This window comes from Sciurus vulgaris, assembly GCF_902686455.1.
Source record: "Sciurus vulgaris genome assembly, chromosome: 11".
In the NCBI taxonomy this organism is placed as follows: Eukaryota; Metazoa; Chordata; class Mammalia; order Rodentia; family Sciuridae; genus Sciurus; species Sciurus vulgaris.
In genome coordinates this window covers 83,904,135-83,926,460 of record NC_136472.1, presented here as the reverse complement: position 1 = coordinate 83,926,460, position 22,326 = coordinate 83,904,135, and the positions used below count along the sequence as shown (strand labels likewise).

The 22,326-nt window shown below is 38.2% G+C and overlaps 1 pseudogene across 1 annotated transcript; it reads right to left on the bottom strand.

Annotated features, from left to right (window-relative positions):
* Window positions 1-12,246: 12,246 nt before the first annotated feature.
* On the bottom strand, window positions 12,247-13,169 carry LOC306640238 (ER lumen protein-retaining receptor 1-like; annotated as a pseudogene). The gene has a single exon. The product of its transcript is annotated as an ER lumen protein-retaining receptor 1-like (transcript).
* Window positions 13,170-22,326: the final 9,157 nt, after the last annotated feature.

Here is a 22,326-nt window from a genome sequence, read left to right as displayed (position 1 = left end):
TCAGGGTAGTTTTGGTTTGTATTTCCCTAATTTCCAATGATGTTGAGCAATTTTTCATATATTTTTAGGATATTTGTACTTCTTCTTTTGAGAAGGATCTGTTTAGTTCATTTGCCCATTTATTAATCAGATTACTTGGTATTTGGTATTAAGGTTTTTTGAGTTCTATTTGTTATATATTCTAGATATTAATCCTCTGTTAGAGGAGTAACTAGCAAAATCTTCTTCCATTCTGTAGGTTCTCTTTTCCCTTCTTATTTGCTTCCTTTGCTGTGCAGAAGATTTTTAATTTGATGTTATTCCATTTATTGACTCTTGACATTATTTTCTGAGCTTTAGGAATCCTATCAAGAAAGTTGTTACAAGTTATGATATTTTGGAGTGTTAACCCTATGTTTTTTCTGGGAGTTGTACAGTTCCTGGTCTAATTCCTAGGTCTTTGATCCACTTTGAGTTGGTTTTGGTGCATTTTGAGAGAGAAGGGTATAGTCTCACAAACAGTTTTCCCAGTACCACTAGTTTAAAAGCAGGCTGTCTTTCCTCAAATGTATGTTTTTGACACCTTTGTCAAGGATCAGATGATTGTTTCTGTGTAAGTTTGTCTCTGTGTCTTCTATTCTGCACCACTGGTCTATGTATCTGTTTTTGTGCTGTTATTATGCAGTTTTTGTTACTATAGTTCTGTAGTATAATTTGAAGTCAAGTGTCACCTGATACCTCCAGCACTGTTTTTGTTTTTGTTTTTGTTTTTTGACTTGGAATTGCTTTGGCTATTCTGGGTCTTTTGTTCTTCCAAGTGAAATTTAAGACTATTCGTTTTCTAGTTATCTAAAGAATGTCATTGGTAGTTTAATGGGGATTGCATTGAAAGGGAATATTTTATTGATATTATGATCATTTTAACAATATTAATTCTGTCTATTCATGAACATGGGAGGTCTTTCCATCTTCTTGTGGGTATTAGAGTTCTCCAGAGGAATAGAACCAACAGGATGTGTGTGTATGTATATATATATATATATATATATGATTATCAATGATTATCAAAAGGGTATTTACTAGATTGGCTTACATGATCAGAAGTTGGATAGTCCCACAATTATCATCTGAAGGCCAGAGAATTGGAGGAATCAGTAACTGCACAGTCCAAGAAGCTGAAGTCTTAGAACAAGACGGATCAATGATGCAGTCCCACTCTGGGACCAAAGTCGTGGAAACTCTCTTAAAGAGCCACTGGGCATAATCTACTTTGGAAGAGTCTGTCCTCAGGTGATCACAGCAGTAATCACTACCGATTGAAAAAGAATCAAGCTTGCATCCACTGCTGTGTCCTTGTTCTTCTAACTTTTGTTCCATCCAAGCTTCCAACCTATGGACAGTGCTGTCCACACTTAGAGTGGGTTGCCACTTCAGTTCACTGTCCCACATGCCAATCATTCCTAAAAATGTTCTCATCAACACACCCAGAAGAATCTTCATCGTAGGCATCTCTTAATCCAATCACGTTGACAATTCAGATTAACCATTAAATTGTGTCTTCTTTGATTCTTTTCCTCAGTATTCTATCATTTTCATTGTAGAGGGTCTTTCACCTCCTTGGTTACATTTATTGCTAGGTTTTATTTTGTTTTCATTTTTGAAGTTATCATAAATGGAATTGATTTCCTGATTTCTTTCTCTGAAGATTCATTACTGGTATATAGGAAAGCTGTTGATTTTTGAATGTTAATTTTATAACCTGCTACTTTGCTGAATTTGTTTATTAGCTCTAGCAGTCTTTTGTTGAAACTTTTTGGATCTTCTGCTTATAAGCTCATGTTATCTGAAAAGAGTGATAATTCAACTCTTTCCTCTTTTTATTCCTTTTATTTCCTTTTCTTGCCTAATTGCTCAGGCTAGAATTTCTAGTACTACATTTAATAGGGGTGGTGAGAGTGAACATCCTTATTTTTCTTTTTCTATTTATTTATTTATTTATTTATTTATTTATTTATTTATTTGGTACCAGGGATGGGACTCAGGAGCACTCAACTACTGAGCTATGTCCTTAACCCTATTTTGTATTTTATTTAGAGATAGGGTCTCACTGAGTTTCTTAGTGCCTCACTTTTGCTGAGGCTGGCTTTTATCTTGCAATCCTCCTGCCTCAGCCTCCCAAGCCACTGGAATTATAGGCGTGCACCACCATGCCCAGCCAACATCCTTATCTTGTTCCAGATTTTAAAGGAAATGTTTTCAGTCTTTCCCCAGCCCCACACTGCAGTTCTAAGGCTGAACATGCCCACCTGCCCAGGAAATGAATAAAACAACAAATATCTTACTTTCCAGAAATAGGCTGAACCCTATAGAAAACTAAAGAAAACTCAGGAGTTTAGTTTTGGACATGATAAGTTCAGGATCACCTATTCTCCATCCAGGTGGAGTATTAACTAGGCAGTTGGATATATAGTCGAATTCAAGAGAGAGAATGAGGATTGAACTGAAATTCAAGAAGACAAACGATATTTACTTTAGCTGAATTATAAGTTGTGGGAAAGGAAGCAGTGGAAGATAAGACTGGAAATGTAGTTTAGGGATAATCTGTTCAAGGATTTCAAGTCAAGAATACATTCTAAGTCTTTCAGATGAGGATTATGACAAATAGCTTCCTGGCTAAAACAGAGCAGATATAAGGGTCAGTGCTCACAATTGAGAATGAGTATCTAAGCCCATAGGCAAGATACTTTCTCACTGGCAAGTTCAAGCTTAATGATGCCTCGATGCCTACAGACCTGCCAACTCCCTTCTACTCTGAAAGGAAAAAGAAGGGAGACAGCAGCAGGTGAGGTAATAACCAATGCCCAGACGCCCTGACTGTTCTACCTCCTGGTTCCAAGGGACCAGATGTGAAATGAAACATGTAAAAATATACAGCAAGTGATCTTTACAGGGGTATTTAGATCTATTTTCTCAACCAGGGATTAGGAGCTAAGGGACATGAATACCATTTGGTGTGCCTGCCACTATGACCAAACATGAAGAAGTACGAATAAAATAAGCATTGGAATTCAGAACTTTCTTTGTTTTAGTCATGGATCAGAAGCAGTATTGGGCAACCAGGTCACCAAAATTCTTCTGCAGTGGTAGGCTCATCTGCAGAGCAGCAGCAAAATGTGCCCTGTCCCCTTAGGAGAACCTCCTGGCATGATTATTAAGCTTTTTCTGTCTGCCAGATCCTGTGCTAAAAACTTTAAATACAGGATCCCATTTAAAATCTGTAACAAATATTTTTGGGTGGCAGAGCCAGTGGAAACATAACAACTTATTGTCAAGACTCCATAATTGAACTCAAGGAGTATTTTCTAAAAGAAGAACTATAAATTTAAACTTTATAATGACAAAATTTTTCCATTAAAAACTTCTGTGTTTAAATTCTGTTGGAAAAATCCAATTCTACTACTGATTTGTAGTTTTGATCCATAAACCTACAGTTTGCTTAAGAATCCCCTAGGGTTATGAAACAAAGAGGTATGCATTTGAAAGATTCAGGGAAATAATTAATCATAATCCTAAAGATGTGCGAATGTTATTTCTCGAGGTTTTGGACTGCTTCCTCTTCATATGGGGTATGGAAAGACTGCATGCTTTCCTTTTTCAATTACCTAGGAGTGCTAAGTAGTCTTTCTTTGACTCAATGTGCTACACCACTGAAATACTTATTTTTATTTCACATAGTACATTTTTGAATATTGAATAAGCAATATTTTTACCCAAGAACTTTCTCTTCTGTCTGTGTATAGTAGCATTGTTATAACAAAGAAGAAACCTACTGCTTTGGTCATTTGTGGTTCATGACAGGACGAGGGCATCTCTTTTGCAGGTTTTTAATGTTTTAGAAATATGTAGAATTTTACCAGGTATGGTGGTACACACTTGTAATTCCAGCAACTTAGGAGGCTGAAGCAGGAGAATCACAAGTTTGAGTCAAGCCTCAGCAATTTAGTGAACACCTATCTCAAAATAAAAAGGGGGAGATGCTGATGTGGCTCAGTGGTAAAGCATCCCTGGGTTCAATCCCCAGTACAAAAAAAAAAAAAGAAAAGAAAAAAAAAGAAAAAAGAAAGAAAGAAAATTTAATTTTGAATCCAGTTTCTAAAGGATCCATGAGCCTGCAAAATTATAAGTAATGTGTATTTGTTATGTATGTGTTTTTGGTTTGTTTTTGTTTTTGTTTTTTTTTTTTTGTATTAGGGATTGAACCCAAGGGTGCTTACCTACTGAGCCACATCCCTAGCACGTTTTTATATTTTATTAGAGACAGGACCTCACTGAGTTGCTTAGGGCCTCACTAAATTCCTGTGGCTGGCTTCGAACTTGAGATCCTCCTGCCTCAACCTCCAGAGCCACTGGGATTACAGGCATGTACCACCTCGCCCAGCTCCTATGTACATTTTTCTAGAGTGGGTCAACAGATTTCATATGACTCTTAAAGATGGACTTGACTCAATGAGTCCTTAAGATCACTACTGTAGAATTTTCTAGAAGCATGACTAACCAAACACATGCACTGAAGAGACTTTACTATAGTAATTTTTTTTGTAAATGTGGTGATGCATACCTTCTTCTTGAGAGTATGAAATGAATCACATGGCTCATATTCATGATTCACATGTTTCTCTCTCTCTGATGTTCTCTATTTCTTTATCATCAATATCCTATCTTCACCCTTCATATCATAAGAGAATGCTAACTTTGTTGAGATTTAGTGTAGGGGTGGTAGTTTTGTTACCAAAAGCTTGGTTCTTGTCCCTGATGTCAATCCAATAATGAGGACAATTTTTTTTTGTTTGTTATTTTTAAACACACATGACAGTACAGTGTATTTTAACACATTTTATATATACATGGATTACAACTTAATCTAATTCGATCCCATTCTTTTTTTTTCATAATAGTGACAAAACTTTTATTTTCCATATTTTATGCATAATGATATACTTAAAATAAATTATGTTACTTGGTTCAAACATCGATCCATCTTATATTTGAGTAAAATAAAATTCAAAGGGAATAAGTTGCCCAAAATCATATAGTGAATTCAAGTTTGGAGGAAAACCCAGGCATGTCTAATTTTAAAATCCATATTTGCAATCTATTTTGCATATTCTTTTAAATTGTTTTCATTTTAACTATAACAAAATATTCATAAAAACTGATTTTACATCCAATATAGCAAAAATTCAGAGTTCATTTGTATTTTGCATATTTTAGTAAATTGTTAACTTTTTTCTTTTTTTATTATTATTATTTAGCTTTTAATTTTTTACAGACTGCATTTTGATTCATTGTACACAAATGGGGTACATCATTTTGTTTCTATGTTTGTACATGATGTAGATTCATACCATTCATATAATCATACATGTACATAGGGTAATGATGTCCATCTCATTCCACCATTTTTCATAACCCCCTCTCTCTCATTTCCTTCTACATATTCTAAAGTTCCCCCATTATTCTCTCATTCCCCACCCCCCACCCCCATTATATATCATTCTCCATTTACCAGGGAAACATTCAACCTTTGGTTTTTTGGGCTTGGCTTATTTCACTTAGCATGATATTCTCCAATTCCATCCATTTATTTGCAAATGCCATAATATTATTCTTTATGGCTGAGTAGTATTCCATTGTGTATATATACCACAGTTTCTTTATCCTTTCATCTGTTGAAAGGCATCTAGGTTGGTTCCACAATCCAGCTATTGTGAACTGAGCTGTTATAAACATTGATGTGGCTCTGTTACTGAAGTTTGCTGATTTTAGGTCCTTTGGGTATAAACCAAGGAGTGAGATAACTGGGTCAAAAGGTAGGTCCATTCCAAGTTTTCTTAGGATTCTCCATACTGCTTTCCAGAGTAGCTGCACCAATTTGCAACTCCACCAGCAATTTAACAGTGTGCCTTTTTCCTCACATCCATGACAACATTTATTATTTTTTGTGTTCTTGATAGTAGCCATTCTAATTGGAGTTAGATGAAATCTTAGAGTTGCTTTAATTTGCATTTCTCTAATTACTAGAGATGTTGAACACTTTTTCATATATTTATTAAATGCCTGTGTGTCTTCTTCTGTAAAGGATCTGTCCAGTTCCTTGGCCCATTTATTGATTGGGTTCTTTGTATTTTTGGTGTAAAGTTTTGTAAGTTCTTTATAAATTTTGGAGATAAGTGCTCTATCTGAAGTGCATGAGAAAAAGATTTCTCCCACTCTATAGGCTCTCTCTTCACATTCTTGATTGTATCCTTTGCTGAGAAAAAGCTTTTTAGTTTGAGTCCATCCCATTTATTGATTCTTGCTTTGATTTCTTGTGCTTTGGGAGTCTTGTAGAGGAAGTCTGATCCTAAGTCAACATGATGAAGATTCAGGCCTACTTTGTCTTCTGTTAGGTGCAGGGTCTCTGGTCTAATTCCTATGTCTTTGATTCATTTTGAGTTGAGTTTTGTGCAGGGTGAGAGATAGAGGTTTAATTTCATTTTATTGCATATGGATTTCCAGTTTTGCCAGCACCATTTGTTGAATAGGCTATCTTTTCTCTATTGTATGTTTTTGGCTCCTTTGTCTAATATGAGGTGACTATCTTGGTGTGGTTTTGTCTCTGTGTCTTCTCTTCTGTACCATTGGTCTTCATTTTTGTTTTGGTGCCAATACCATGTTGTTTTTGTTACTATTGCTCTGTAGTAGTTTAATGTCTGGTTTCACTTTTTCTACTCAGGATTGTTTGGCTATTTGAGGTCTCTTGTTCTTCCAGATGAAGTTCATGATTGCTTTCTCTATTTCTATGAGGAATGTCATTGGGATTTTAATTGGAATTGCATTGAATCTGTATAGTACCTTTGGTAGAATGGCCATTTTGACAATGTTAATTCTGCCTATCCAAGAACATGGGAGATCTTTCCATCTTCTAAAGTTTTCTTCAATTTCTTTCTTTAGTGTTCTGAGTTTTCATTTTTTCATACTGTTTCTATATATTCTCCTCTAGCAGTGAAGATCAGAGATACTGAATTTCCCCCGCTGCCGGCTTATTATGACCCTGCAGTTTTCCACTACCTCTCCTTTGAGGGGGAGATCAATACAAATAGCATCCAATACAAAGAAAATGTAGCCCTGAACCAGATAGCCTGTATAAAGACTTTAACATTTTTAAAATAAACAGGATAAGTTCAATTACTATTTACAGTATTTCTAGTTGTGAACAAGAGGATGAGAAAGGGTGTAGGATGTGAGTGAGTAAATAGAGGTACCTGTCAAAGGGCCTCCAGTCTCCTGTAGGTGTCCCAGGAAGGGAGCCACCCTTCCAAAGATGGTGGCCTTGCCCTCAGGAATAATTCAAAATGCCTGCACCAGCCTTCAAAGAAGCTGGGGAGCCCCAGTGAGGGTGCACTGAGTCAGCAGGGAGGCAGGCACAGTAGGGGGGCAGGAGGCCAGGCTCAGCTACTGGCCTCCAACCTCAGTGTGGGGGGACTGGCTCAGCGATGGGGTCCTACTTTGGTGTGTAGATCCCATTCTTGCAGTTGTATCTTATGCGGAGTTTCACTGGTAGTGTATTCACATAGGAACATAGGAAAGTTATGAAGGATATGGCTTTGAGAAAAAGGAAAAAGAAATTTTATTGTTTTGGTAGCAGAGGAGAAGTAAGGGGAGTCCTGTCCAAGAGGCTATGATTCTGCCCATCAGAGGAAGCAGGAGGTTTTTAAGAGAAGATTCAAAGACTGCATTCCATGCATTCTCTGGAGTTGCAATTCACTTGTTAATTTGGGAGACATTTCTTTGGTCTCCTGGACCATCCCCAAGTCTGAAGTACTTCATTCCTGTGGTGGGTGTATGCTAAAGGACAGATAACTCAGCCTGGGATGGGGAAGAGAAGTAATCCTGCCCACTTTCACTCCATTATGGAGGAGGAGAGATTATGGAGGGAGAGGGAGCAAGGAAGAGAAAGAAACATATTCATTTTAAAAATCAGTTACTGTGGCAGAGCAGCAAGGGCTACACTCAAAGCATAATGTGGAACACTGTTACAGTTTGATTTTTCTCCCAGAAGAAAGCATGAATTTCTCCTACACAGTTGCTCTTACTTTCTAGTCTCCCTTTAATATCAGAAAGAATTTGTTACATTACTGACAAAGTGTTTTAGCTTTTTCACTACTATGGCTAAAATATCTAACCAGAACAATTTTAAAGGAGGAAAAGTTTATTTGAGGGTTCACAGTTTCAGAGGTCTTAGTTCATAAAAGGTGGGCTCCATTTCTTGGGGTTTGAGGTGAGGCAGAACATCATGGTGGAAGAGTGTGGCAGAGGGAAGCAGCTCACATGGTGATCAGAAAGCAGAGAAAGAAGTCTCCACTTGCCAGATACAAATATATACCCCAAACCATGCCCCAATTCCCACCTCCTCCAGCCATTCCCTACCACTTCAGTTTTGACTCAGTTAATCCCAAACAAGGGATTAATTCACTGATTGGGTTAAGACCCTTACAACCCAATCATTTCTTCTCTCAATGTTCTTTCATTGTCTCACACGTGAGCTTTTGGAGGATACCTCACATCCAAACCATAACAACAAGCTAAATAAATGTGTTTGTACGTGAAAGTGTATGAATGCATATATGGTCGATAATGTTGAAAAAAATGCCTGCAGTTTAGCATTCAGTATATAATCATGTAAACCCCAAATATCTACTGATTCCATCTTTGCATGGTTTCACACTGAGAGAAATTTAGTTCTGAATCTAAAGATAATCCAAATGAAATTTAAATTTTTATTAAATCTGTCAGAAAACACTAAATGGGAAGTAATGAAAAACAAAAATTGTTTGACATTGTCTTTTCCCATTACATTAACTTCTATTATCTCTTGTACGTGATACCTGCTCCAAAGTACTTCTTTTCTCCCTACTCCAAGCTCTCCAAGATTTCCCCCCAATTCAGTCTTCCTAGGCTCCAATAACTCCTCTCTGTCTTAATTCTGTATTTTGTGAATCAATTTACTCTATTTTTCTTTCTTTTCTCTGTTTTGTAACTACTTCCATTTCTTTCCCAGTCTCCTAACCCCTTTAAAAGTTGATCCAGCAAACAAGAGACCTTTCTTGGGTAGGATTGGGGTTGGGGAAGGTATTTTACATTTGCAATTCATTTCTTTTGTCTCTGAAACTGGTGGAAAGAAAAATAGCACATTTGTTTGAAATCTAAACATAAATTTAGATTTTATCTTTCTTGATTAATTTGTTCGATTAAACTGTTCACCCTTGATTTAATTTGTCAAAAGGATCTGTTTATACATGTTAGTCAACACATACTTGCTTTGAATTATCCTCAAAAGTTAATGCACTGCATATAACACACACACACACACACACACACACACACACACACACACACACACAAATTTTAATTGACCTGACCTTTCAATTTAAGTTTTTTTGGTGAAGAGTCTGATCCAGGAAGGAAAAACTTTAAGCCCCAGGCAAGTGGAGAACTAATTTGCATAAAAGCGTCTCTGCACCAGTGAAAATTTGGCACATTCTAAATCCTGAAAGTGCTAAGTTTCTCTTTTATTTCACTATTAAAATCTGGAAAACAAACCTCCAGGGGAAACGTCATGATGGGGCACCTGGAGTAAAGCACAGTGGGGAGCTTACGTCCCCTGTCTTTGTTCCCACAGCAGGGGAGTCTTACATGCCACCTGTGGACAGGCACATAGATTGCAGAATGTGCCATGCTATGCTCTCAGAAACCCAAAATCCCAGGAATGATTCTGCTGAAACCTACTGGGTTTTAAAAGGTAGGAGAACAGCACAGATCTGCAAATATTCCTTGAAATTTTCCATTAGTAGTAAAAACTTGAACTCCAACATTGAAGTACAAGGTCCCCACTCAGGGCAGGAAGTTTATCAGACCAGAAACAATAGTTACCCATTATAAACAGATCCACCACGGATCTGTCAACAGTGGCTTAACAGAGATCCTCCCTTGGGTCACAGAAGTACCAGACAAGGAGTTGGGAGGAAGCTCTTTTTCTGGCTGTCATCAATTACTTGTGTGACCTTGACCTTGAAGAGACCTTCCAGGCCTAATATTCTCTGATATGAGCACTTTCATAACCCATGATTTGGAGCCAATGTAAATGTGAATACTTTATCTAAGCAAGTGCACAATAAAGGTATTTCCTGGCTCTAGGACTTGGTTTTTATCATTTGTAAAATGAGTGGGAGCAGCTTAACATGTGCTAGTTTTTTACAAAGACAACACAATGTGAGAAACTTTTAAAAACAAAAACGAAACTTCTACTCTCAAGAGGGTTCCAGCCTAACTATCAAGAAAATATTCATAAATGCAAGCAATAAAATAATCTACAGATAGGAATTTTACAACCTAATATATTTTAATATTAGCAAGTGTCTGACTTTGAAACAATACTAATAGCAATATATAAAATGCTAAACTGTGTAGCATAGAAAATAATGTAAAAGATGGTAATCCTTCAATCTTTGCTTGGCTCCCCACTCCCCCTACTGTGCATTGGGTCCTAACTTTTATAAGTAAATACCACAACTTCCATTTGCTTGTACTTCTTAGCACTGCAATCAAATTTAGGGTTTAGGGAAACATCAGTTGCCCATTGCAGTGGCTTATCTTAGTAAGGTGTCAATCCTGCTACTTGTGTTGAAGTTACTTGGGCTCCTTTGACTTGTACTGTAACAGTGGTTCACTTTATGTGTTGAATATAACACTTACTGCTCTGCCAATGCAATTTATTTTTTAAATAGACATGTTTCTTTCTCATCCTCTCTCCATGCTCCGAATCCCTAATCTCAGGGGAAACAGGATTACCTTTCTTCCTCATTTTAGGCAGATTAATCTGTCCTTGAGTACACAACCATCATAGGAATGAAGTAATCCAGGCTCTGGAGAAGGTACCAGAAGATCTCAGAAATGACTCTCCCAAATTAAAAAGTGAATTACAACTCCAACAGAGAACACATGGAATGCCATGCAACAAGTGAAAGGCTGACCAAGTCATAACATATTCATAGCACGTAATACTACTTAGCAATAAAATAAGAATGAACTATTGATGCCTGCAACAGCTTGTAAGAACTTCAAGAGAGTTACAGGGAACACAGGCACTACACTGAGGGATCATGTAATTTGATCTCCTTGTGTAAGTGATATTTAAGTTTGGGCTTATTTTCCTTTGCACTACCCAAAACCCAACAAAGTACTTAGTTGGTCTGCTGAATAAATGAATGAGGTACTGTTGCCTAAAGCTCAGTCCTTGTCCTGAAGTCGATCAATAACAAGGATACAGTTTTGAGAAAAAGGAAAAAAAGTTTTATAGCTTTGCTAGCAAAAGAGAAACCCAGGGATCTCCTGTCCCAATGGGTTGTGATTCTGCAGTCCGCAAGAACAGGGGCTCCTAAAGAGGTACTTCAAAGGGCTCCATTCAATGTGTTCTCTGTTTGAGTTGTAATGCACTTTTTAATTTGGGAGAGTCATTTCTGAGATCTTCTGGTACCTTCCCCAAAGTCTGGATTACTTCATTCCTATGGTGGGTGTGTACTCAAGGACAGATTAATTTACCTAAAATGAGGAAGAAAGGTAATTCTGTTTCCCCTGAGATTAGGGGTTGGGAGAGATTAGGGAGAAGCATGGAGAGAGGAAAAGAAAAAAAACATGTCTATTTAAAAAATAAGTTGCAGTGACAGAGCAGCAAGGGCTACATTCAACATAAAGAGTGGACCACCGTTGCAGGGTTTTTAAATTTAATGAAGTCTAATATGTCATTTTTTTCTTCTAAGGATTCTGCTTTTGGTATCATCTATTATATCTCTTCACTTAGCCCTAGATCCTAAAGATGCTTTCCAGTTTTTTTCCCAAAGAGTTTTATAGTTTTGTAATTTACATTTAAATCCATGGTCTATTTCTGAATTTATATTTATATATAATGTAAAGTTTAGGTAGAATTTGAAAGTACCCAGAAACCACTCCCACATGGGAACTCATGCAAGAGATTTTATTAAGTGGACACGCAGAGTGTCTGCCTGCAGGGTGTGTGTGTGTGTGTGTGTGTGTGTGTGTGTGTGTGTGTGTGAGAAAGAGAGAGAGAGAGAAGAGAAGAGAGAACGCAAGAGTGAGAGTGAGGGAGGGAGGGAGAGAAAGAATGGCGGTGGAGCCATTTTTAATTAATCAAATTCTAATAACAACGGACCAATGGCTGGTGAGGAGGTTCACAGGCTAACAATCTGGGTTGTAAAGTGGTGTGGGGGAGGGAGAATAATTGTGGCAGCAAAATAGCACATCTGATACCAAAATTCCTCCCTTTTTGTTTTTATAGATACTGGGGGTGGGATGATGGTCTTTCTTCTATAACTTTTTCCTGCTGATTAGGTTCAAAGAGTCTCATTCTACCAGTAGAGGGAAGGCTAGACCAGGCTGGCCATGATGGCGATGAGATCAAAGAAGCCCTCAAAGTGGTAGTGCCAAATCCAGTTGAAGAGATAGAGGTGTGGTAGACACCCAACACAAACAGGTAGTGGCTCGTGATGATCTCCACCTCATCAGTCTTGCTCACCATGAACAGCTGTGGCAAGATGGTCACCGACTCCAGGTAGATAGAGAAGGTACAGAGGATCTCCAGAGGGGTGAAGTTGTGGTTGACCAGGAATGCCAGGATGGCCATGGGAAGACAAGGAACTCCATCTGGAACATACAGTGGTTCCCATCGTAAGTGGCTTTGAAGTTGCTGTTAATCGTCCAGACCCTGGTGAAAGAGGAAACTATATAGACCAACTTTATACATGTGTTATAAAGTGAGATGTAGTTGGTGAAGAGGTCCAGGTAGTGGGCAGTAAACACCACAGTGAACAGGACCTGGCTCTTCCCTGAAATCCGGGCACACAAGTGGGACTTCCAGATTTTAAGCAGTAGCAAGATGATGGCTAGAAGGTGGGAGAGGTCTCCCAGGAAATAGAAGAGATTCATGACTGTGGGAACTCTGGCAGGGCTGAGCTGGAGGGAGGCAGGCTGGCAGGGGCTGCCCCCTGGGGCTGCTGCTCTGGTCGGCAGTGGGCAGAGGGGCGGGAGAGGGACTCTCCAGTAGGTTCCACTCTGGGAAGGGGGCTCTATGAGAGGGAGCCAAGGTTGGAGCTGGTGGCCGAACTAGAGCAGGGAAAAGGGAGGAGGAGGAGGAGGGATTAAGAGGGGGAGAAGAATCCAAAAGGAGGTGTTTGGGTTTGCAGGAAGAGCAAAGATCAGGTTTAATGAGCAAGAAAGAGAAGGCTTGAAGATAAAGTATCCCTTTCCATCTGCCCGCTCACTCACAGAAGTTGTATGCCATTATGTGGCCATTTTGGATTGATTATCTAAAGGATAAGTTTTGGGGTTTTAGGCTAGAAGTCAGGTAAAGGGTTTTAAGATCATCTAGTAGACACCCCAGGGTGAATCTGCTGGAATGGAGGAACCAGATCCCATGGTAGAGACTGATACAGCTGAGTTAGTGTCCAAGGCATCCTGAGGTCACAGACTAGTTGGCTGAAGACAAGAAGGCTTCGCAGTGATGGGGGTCATCACCTGACCATCAGTGTGTGCCAGGCAAAAATCAAGAGTTGAGGCCCTAATGTCAGGATTTTTGAGAGAGAGAGCGAAGAGAAGCCTCAACCCTGAGAGAAAATCTCCACCATAAGGATCGGGGACCCACCCATCAGATAAGGTCAACTAAGAGGGCCAGCTGTAACTGTAAGAGTCATGGCTGTGGGAACCCCTACTCCTCAATAGTCTCCAGGTCACTGGACGATCAATCGTCACATCTCAGGTCAACAGAGGAGTGTTTAAGTCAACCTAGTGGAAAACTAACCAATTCGAGGCCAGTGGTGGATGTGGCACTGAGTGTCCAGGTGAATGGAAGGTGAGATAAGCCTCTGGGGGAGGTCTGGGGCATCAGATGGGATTCCACTCACCTAAGTGGTGGTAGAAGAGCCCATCCGAGTCACGGCACCAATGAGAGCACCCAGAAACCACTCTGGATGCGGGAACTCATGCGAGAGATTTATTAAGCAGACAGGCAGAGTATCTACCTGCAGGGTGAGAGAGAGAGAGAAAGAGAAAGAGAGAGAGACAGAGAGAGAGAGAGAGACAGAGAGCATGCACAAGAGTGAGAGCAAGGGAGAGAGAGAGAAAGAATGGCGGTGGAGCCATTCTTAAGTAGTCTAATTGTGCAGGCTAATAACAATGGACCAATGGCTGGTGAGGAGGTTCACGGGCTAACAATCTGGGTTGTAAAGTGGTGTTGGGGAGGGAAAATAAAGGCAGCAGCAAAATAGCAGATCTGATGCCAATAGAGTTGATTTTTTTGTGTGTGTGTGCCAGAAATATCCAGTTGTTTCATCACAATTTGTTGAAAATAAAACTGGAGTTTTGAGATGAAACTAGATTCTTTGCCTCACCAATTTCTTTCTGGGTTCTTGTCTCACAAATTTGAAGAATAAAATGCATGGCCAATAATGGAAGGGAAGAGTAAACAGAATAGGATTTTATTTAAATGAAAAGAGATAGCAATATGATTTGCTGGTAGAGTTGCAAATCGGTGCAGCCACTCTGGAAAGCAATGTGGAGAATCCTCAGAAAACTTGGAATGGAACCACCTTTTGACCCAGTTATCCCACTCTTCGGTTTATGCCCAAAGGACTTAAAATTAGCATACTACAGTAACACAGTCACATCAATGTTTATAGCAGCTCAATTCACAGTAGCTAGATTGTGGAACCAAACTGGATGCCCTTCAACAGATGAATGGACAAATAAACTCTGGTATATATACACAATGGAATATTATTCAGCCACAAAGAAGAATAATATTATGACATTTGCAAATAAATGGATGGAGTTGGAGAATATCATGCTAAGTGAAATAAGCCAAGCCCCCAAAACCAAAGGCCAAATCTTTTCCCTGATAAGTGGATGATGATATATAATGGGGGTGGCAGGATGGAGAGTGAGAGAAGAATGGAGGAACTTTAGATCATGTAGAAGGAAATTAGAGGGAGGTGTGGTATGAAAAATGGTGGAATGAGACAGACATCATTATCCTATGTACATGTATGATTACACGAATGATATGAATCTACATTGTGTACAACCATAGAAACAATGTACATTTGTGTACAATGAACCAAAATGCAGTCTGTAAAAAATTTTTTTAAAAATAAATAATTAAAAAAAAAGAGATAGCAATGTGGGATGGGATTTGATAGCAGGAAAATCCATTTTTATGTGCTGGCCTAAGAGCTTATATAGTTTTGAGGGGTATGAGCACTGATCAAAATCTATGTTAAACAAGCATTGGAAAAGTACCGAAGTCATTGGCTATGTTCTTTAGCCTTTGAGTTTTAATCCTTCCTGTAACATCCATCTGGTTCATACCAACCTTCCATTTCCAGCTCTAGGACAAAGGAATTGGCTGGAATGTTCCCACAGGTATTAGTGTTTCTACAGGTTAATCTAGTATGGTCTTTGCATTTGAATTACACCTTAACTGGGGCCCATTATTCTGATTGCCTAACTGTCATCTATTCTGATTTGAAAAGACAAAATTTTTCTCCAGAGTTTTCTTACATCAGCAATCAACATATGGAAAATGACTGGCATGAAAGCTGTGGTCCAGGCCCTCACAGAGCTCACAACTCTGGAGAGAAACAATGATCATAGCAGCTTAAGATAAAAGTTAAGAGAGGATCTACTCAGAGTGCTGGGGAAGCTGAGGAGGCTCTACCCCAGTGACTGGGTTCCTGTTCGCATTCCTGCATCCCCTGTGGCTAAGTGCCTGGGCCCTGAGGTCTACTTACAGGTCTAACCAGTTGCATTGGAACAATGGACCCTGAACTATACTCCCAGATTTTTACTTCAGATCTCTGCTCCTTCCCCTGCAGGGCAACTAGAACCTCATTCCAGGTCCACTTCAGCCAACCCAGATTCTATATCCCAATGCATATACCTGTACTTTCTCCAGTTTTGTTTGGAGTTTCCTACTCAGATCAGGAATAACAAGATTGAGTGACGTGCCCTGCAGTCTCCAGCAAATTGGTATCATGCAGGTGTTGGTGTTGCCAAAAGCTTGGTCTTTGCCCCTGATGCCAATCCAATAATGAAGATGTGGTTTTAAGAAAAAGGAAAAGGAAGGTTTTATTGCTTTTCTAGTAAAGGAGAATCGCAGGGGACTCCTGTCCCAAAGGTTGTGATTCTGCCTATCAGCAGGAACCAGGGCTTTTAAAGGGGTGATTCAGAGAAAATAAGACTAGGAAGGAAAAATCCGGAAGAAGCTCAGGGAAAAGAAGATCAGGGAGGAAAAGGTTAGGGAAAAAAAGATCAGGGAAGTCAGGAAAAAGAAGACTGGGGGGAAAAAAAACAAAACACGTCCATTTCAAAGCAATAACAAGGGATGTAGTCAAAGCATCAAGTGAACCCCTGTTACATCTGGGCTCAGAAAATGATACCTCACAGTATGACACTTTGGCTGAGTACTTTGAACTAAAAGACATCAAAAAATGTCAGAAGCAAAGTCCCTCTCTGACCTTCTTCTGTTATTCTTTCTGCTGTTCTCCTTTCTCCTGCAAGGCAGAACATGGAAATCAGAATTCCTCTTCTGCAAGGTGTGTTACAGACACTAGAACCCCTCTCTCCCAAAGGCAGTCATAAAACCTACAGCTATTACTCTAAAGTTTCTCCCACCCTTCGGAGAGTTAGCCATAAAGAAATTCTCTCACCTACCTTGTTTTATAGATTATAGGAGCCTCATTCCAGAAAGGGTCTTGCCTTGTAACTGAAAGGAAGGAATGTCACATAGAAAGACCCAGAAAAATCCTAACAGACAGGTCTTGCTGGTTTCCCTTCTCAGCCTATTGCATGAGGTCAGATTCTTTCTGTTCAGTCATATTTCTACATGGCTCTCCATTCTTCATTGAATGGACAGTTTTGCCTGGGTCTTTTGAGTCTTCATTTCTGAAGGCTCCTGTGTTTTGTTTTTGTACCAGGAATTGAACTCAGGGGCACTTAACCACTGAGTCATGTCCATATCCCCAGCCCTTTTTATTTACTTATTTTTTATTTTCAGACAGCATCTTGCTAAATTGCTGAAGGCCTCAGTAAGTTGCTGAGGTTGGCTTCAAACTTGCAATCCTCCTGCCTCAGCTTCCCTAGCCACTGGGATTATAGGCCTGCACCACTGCACCTGGCTCCTGTGTCATTTAAAACTGATCAAATAAATCTTTTATGCTTTTCTCTAGATAACCTGACTTTTGTAATACGGTGTTGTCCGTGACCCTTATGCATGGGAGTAAGGAAAGGTAACATCACATCTTTCTGCCCTGACACAAGCAACCACTCAGCTTTATTCTAACTCTGGATTAAAGAGAAAGTGGGTAGAGAGAAGATTGGATGGAATTCTTCTTGCTACAGTGACACCCTATTCCATTTGAGCTTATTGGTCTTCAATGCATAAAGTATATATCAATAACAATACAAATAATAGTAGCAATAAGTGATAATCCATTATGTGGCCTACATATCTGGAATGCTGGTCTTCATGGGTAAGTGGGTTAGCTACAGAATTGCTCCACTTCCCCATCTGAGGATTTCTCAGGCACTGATCACATTTAGCAATCTTTGCTTAACCATCTATGGTCTGAACTCTGAATCAGTGTTTGAAGAAAACTCATCCTTGTACAAACAACTTAATGGTGTGGCTGGCATGGGGTAGTTTCTTTTCTATGGTGATAGTGTCTACTAGAAACCAAAGCACATTTTTTTTCCTTCTATGCTAATAGCTAGAAATGTGATTCATCAATTAAGGACTGAAAACACTGGCCCCTTTCATAAATCCAAATGCTCAGATGTTATTCAACTAAAGCCATCCTATTCTGTAGCAGGCTTGGCATATAGTTAAGACTTGAAAGGAAAAATTCTAAGCATGACCTGTTAGCACTAAAGAACTTTCTCTTTCTGTAAAATTTATTAATTAATGAAGTTCTCCTATCTTGGGATGTCTGCTAATTATTAGTCATAAACTGAAGAGATGATCCCTGTTAAAGTAACACTAAGTACTGCAACACATACATGTCAAAATATTAACAGCAGAATAAAATTGAGATGTGTTTCTTACTCACTCAAATGTGTGTTCCTACACAGTGATTGATTCTGTTCTAAGTAGTAATTAAAGAACCCAGGTTCCTTCCATCTTAGAGCTCCTCCATCTTCAATATTGGCTTTCAAGATTGTTAACTTGGAAGAAAGAGCACAGAGGATGCCAATTGGGTTTTCTAGTGTATAGGTCCACAAGTAGCTCACAATCTATTGGCCAGAACCTAATCTCATGACCACACTAATTCCAAGGGTGCTGGGAAATGTCATAAAACTGTGCCCAGGGGTAAGATTAACAGGTTTCATGAACACCTTCTAGAATCTGCTATTGTCCCTGAAGTTAATGCACATGGGTGGTCTAAAACTAAATATGAAATGTGCAAAAATTTGAGATCTTCCAGGATATACAGTCCATAGAGAGTATCTTGCTTAAAGCGATGATAAAAATTAGTGTTAACTTGTTGATGTTGTAAGTTCCTGATGAACTTGTGAGCTCACCACCAAAATTTTTTAATATTGCTTTTTTAAACTTTTCTTTGTTTATGTTTTTCATTATCTTTTTTGACAGTGATAAATATTTAAAAATTTTTTTCATACATGTACATAGGGTAATATTGTCTGTCTCAATCTTCTGTCCTTCCCATCACCACCCACCCTAACCTTCCCCTCACTCCCCTCTGTACAATCCAAAGTTCCTTCATTCTTCCCTACCCACCCCAACTATGGATCAGCATCCACTTATCAGAGAAAACATTCAGTCTTTGGTTTTTTGGGGATTGGCTTATTTCACTTAGCTTGATATTCTCTTGTTCCATCTTAATATTGCTTTTCAAAAATCGATATAGGAATGGTATATAAATTGTTGATATCCTTTCTTTGGAAATAAAGTAATGATGAGTGGTCATGACTATAATTCACATATATTCACTGAGAATTAATACATTGTCCAGGAATTAAGCAATTCTTTGCCTAGAGAGGCAACATATAGTGTATTTGCTCCAAATGCAGCCTGGAATTATATCTGAGTTTAAATTATGTCATATGCTAACTACATTAATTAAGACTCTTTACTTGCAAGTAATAGAGATTAACAAGTAGTTTATGCTAAAAAGGGAAATTGTCATAAGGATAGAGAGGTTTTATGTGAAATTTAAAGGTAGAAATACAGTAGGGCTCAAGAAAGGACAGAAACTAGGAGCTGGAAGGTCGTCATGGCTGTCGTCACCTCTGCTACTCACTTTGGGATAACTTCATCATTTTCTCTGCCTGCTACACTTCTCCAACCATGCTATTGCAATCTGCCTCCTAAGGCTTTCAAGTTTACATGTTTCAGCCATAAGCAGGGACTTGTAACTTCTGAATCCCATTTTCAAATTTCTAGGAAAAAGAATATGATTGTTTCAACTTGAATAATATGTTCATCACTGGTCCCGAATCTAATGACAGTGGAGACGCATTCTGTCCAAAATTAGCTTCCAGAAGCCACCTCCCATAAATGTGGAGCTGGTTCCCAGAAAAGAGACAGCAAGAGAGAATTCTGTTAACAAATGTCTTATCTCTCTGGGCTTCAGTTTCCTCATCTATAAAATGAAGATAATGCCACCCAACCCAAAGAGGTATTTTGAGGATTAAATAAGACAAGGTGTATGAAGTTTAGTATAGTGCCTGGCAGAAAGAAGATATTCAATAAGTAATTAATGAATGCATGCATATAAACCAATATCTTATCACTTCATTTATCAGAGGCTGTAAGCTCAAGACATAAACCTGGATGAACAGACAGAAGCTTCAATATGGAGAAAATTAGATTTTTATTAGAGCATTTTAGTTCTGCCTAAATTTGATTTCAATTCCATTCTTCCCACTTTCCCTCCCGTTCTACCTTCCCCTATTCTCCTTCCTCTACTCTACTGATCTTCATTTTGCTCATTTATTTATTTATTTTTGGTTGATACTTTCTACATATACGTAAGGGTGAAATTCCTTGTGGTATATTAATATATGCATATAATGTGTTTTTTGTTAAATTCTTTCCGTATTTCCTCCCCTTTCCCATCCCTTCTTTCTCCCTTCCTCCCTCTCAATCTCCTCCTACTCTACTGATCTTCCCTATGTTTTTGTGATATTCAATTCTGCCATTCACCCCTCCACACACACACCATAATTAGATTTATGTAACTGCAAGTTTTCATGTTGCAGTCCTGAAAACCTGAGTTATACATGAATGATGAAAATATTAGGGTCTAAAGCCCTAATATACATTTTCAGGCATGCTAACTTCCACATATTAACTTTTAAACAAGGATTCATGGAAGTGCAGATATCCCTATTATCAATAGAAAACTATTGTTGTTAGCTCATATGACTTAATATACGACAGGTCAAGCAGAAGAGGTTTTATACAAAGAATTAACTCCTAGGCTACTGGGAGCTACTTCACCTGCTGCTGAGTAGGAAGTTTATGACCAGAGATTGTCCTTAATGCCATATTTATTATTCTAAACCTCCTTGCAAACCAAACAGAGTTATAGGGGGAATCCATCAAACCCTATGCCAAACACTTATAGGTTAACCTGTAGCCAGCCTAGGTTTTCCCTTGGTTCCATCTACCATCTTTTATGGAAAACCAAAGACAAGATCCTTCAAAGCTATCCAAGCTTTGCCCACCGATATTTCTGAGTTATCTCTGCAGCATTTTCATATTCATCATGGAGTATCAATGTGGAAAACATATTCCTCTCAGGAAATACCCACTATGCATCTCTCTTTCATGAAACCAACATCTCTAAAGTTCACTTTTCAAAACATAAAAGAGAGAAGGCTGCCAAGCAAATGGTTTCATTGCTATTCCAATTCCAAAGGAACTGGGGCTGTTGCTCTCACTCATCCTTATCCTTTGCTGTCAATCTCCCCCGTAGAGAGCCCCTATCACATTACTGACACAATCATCACTATGTGAGATGAACGCATTCACAATCATCTTTCCTTTCTCTATCCCAACCCCTGCCTCCAACAACCACTATTGTATTTTCTATTTCTATGAGTTCAACTTTTTTAGCTTCAATGAGAGAAAAGAGGACTATAGATTCCAAATAATACATGTAGATATTTCCCCCTCAAGGATGTAGTAAAAAAGTGGTTAATAGGCTTACAATTAAAAAAAATGTTTAAATTACTAAGAAAAAGCATAAGAGTATAAAATAACGGATATTTGAAACAAATTGTCAGTTTATAGAAAAGAAATTGTGAGTAGTCAATAAAAATATAAAAATATTATCACTCAGTTACAAGGAAAGTACAAATTAAGATGATAATATAGTATTATTTTATTATTTCCTATTTAATTAAAAAATAGTGAAACTTAGAGCATCATTGTTTTTTGGAGTGAAAAGAAAAACATTTTTGTGTACCATTGGTGAGAATATAAATTGCTATAACTTTGGAGGGAGTAATAGGATAGCATCTTTTAAAATTTTTAATACAAATATGCATATTTTTCCTTTTTAGAAAATCATTTTATTTTAATTTTATTTTTAGTTGATAAGTAATAACTATATATGTTTATAGAGTATAATGTAATGTTTTGATACATGTACACATTGTGGAATGATACAATTCACTTAATTTGCATACCCATCACCTCAAATATTATTTTTTCTTGTGTGATAAGAACCTTAACATTCTCTCTCATAGCTATTTTGCCAACATACAATCCATTATTATTAACTCTAATCATCTTGAATGTAAATAGAACACCAGAATCTATTCCTCCTAACTACAGCTTTGTACGCATTCACAATCATCTTTCCTTTCTCTATCCCAACTCCTGCCTCCAACAACCACTATTGTATTTTCTATTTCTATGATTCACTTTTTAGCGTCAATGTGGATATATTGTTAAATCAACACTTCACTCCCAGATTTTTGTCATTCATCAGTAAAAGCATGTAAAGCCTGCTAATGTTGTTTTTAACAGAAAACAATTAAAAATTTGCCATTTCTAATGGTTGAATGGAGGAATAAATTTTATCCAACTTTACTGAGGAATATATGCAGCCACTAAAGGAAAAAGGTAGATCTATTTGTATTGTCTGGGGAAGATTTATAGGACATAATTTTAAGTAAGTCATAGACCAATTATTTATGGTATGATTCTAT